This window comes from Chrysochloris asiatica, unplaced genomic scaffold, assembly GCF_000296735.1.
Source record: "Chrysochloris asiatica unplaced genomic scaffold, ChrAsi1.0 scaffold00148, whole genome shotgun sequence".
NCBI classification, from domain to species: Eukaryota; Metazoa; Chordata; class Mammalia; order Afrosoricida; family Chrysochloridae; genus Chrysochloris; species Chrysochloris asiatica.
In genome coordinates this window covers 4,988,966-4,990,520 of record NW_006408666.1, presented here as the reverse complement: position 1 = coordinate 4,990,520, position 1,555 = coordinate 4,988,966, and positions in this window count along the sequence as shown.

The window sequence follows — 1,555 nt, the reverse complement described above, 5'->3', positions numbered from 1 at the left end:
GATGATTGTTTCTAATGCTTAGTATTGTTTTCAATTACTCCAATTAAATAATTTTAAGAAATTTTGAGCTTCTGGCAAATGCATAGTGTGAAAAAATATATATATCTTCACTGGAACAGACTCACACTAGCGTGTTCTGGCGTGTTCTGACCAGCGTCTAATTTGAGGTACTAAGAATGATCTGTTTAAAAACAGCTCTTATCAGAACAACATTAATTCTGATAAAATTGAAAGCAAGAATAAGCATCAAATTTATGGCAAAGTTTGGGTGGAAGAGTAATGAAATTATTGATGCTTTTGAGATGTTTATGGGGACAGTACCACAAAGAAATTGTGGTTGATATTACTAAAGCTGTCAAGTTGGTTCCAACTCACAGCAACTCTGTATAGGTTCCCAAGGAGTGGCTGCTGAATTTGGAAATTAGCAGAGGTGATGGCATGGAGAGATAGATTAGCTGAGAACTCTAGACTCATGGAAAGAGAAAGGCTTTGGTTTGACAGGCAGGAGGCTGAATTACAAAATGTGTCCCTTGACTGTTTAAATGATTTTATGCTCCTGTGTGGTCTTGTGTACACCAAAACAAAACAAAAACAAAGTGGGACTAGAGGTAAATACTGTTAACTGATGGTACTTGGAGGGGAATGTAATCATTGCAGTGAAACAAAATACAATTGATTGAGTGCAAAACTAATGTTCTGCCATATAAACTATCACTCAATTCATAATAAAACTCTATAAAATAAAAGTCCATGAAAGCCAAATATGACTACATCCCACCTGAATATACAGACCATCTCAAGAACAGATGTAATGAATTAGACACTAAAGACTGAAAACCAGAAGAGTTGTGAGATGACATCAAGAACATCATACAGGAGAAAACAAAGGTTCATTAAAAAGACAGGAAAGAAAAAATGACAAAGATGGATGTCCAAACAGACTCTGAAACTTGCTTTCCAGCACAGAAATGTTAAAGTGAAAGTAAAAGTAAAAGAGATAAGCAGAACATATCTAAAGGCAGCTCAAGAACACAATGCTAAGTATTGTAATGAAATGTGAAACTACGTGGAGGACTTTAGAAAAGTTAGAAAACCAATTTCTCAAAATGAAACAACTGAAGAAACAAATCCAAGCCTTAACTGGAAATAGTGAAGGATTCTATGCACAGAATCACTGTATCAAAAAGAAATGGTCAATGTTTAACCATTTCAAAAGCTAGCATGTGACCAAGACCTGATGGTATTGAAGAAAGATATACAAGCAGCAATGAAGGCATTGGTGACAAACAAGGCTCCAGGAACCGATGGAATGCAGATTGAAATATTTCAACAAACTCATGCAACAATGGAGCTACTCACTCATCTGGGCCAAGAAATTTGAAAGAAAGCTACGTGGCCAGTTGATTGTAACAGATCCATGTTTATGTCGGTTCCAAAGACAGGTGACTCAGTGGAATGTAAAAATCATCGAACAATATCATTAATATCACATGAAATTAAAATGTTGCTTCTTGTTGTTGTTGTTGTTGTTAGTAGGTGCCATTGAGTCGGTACT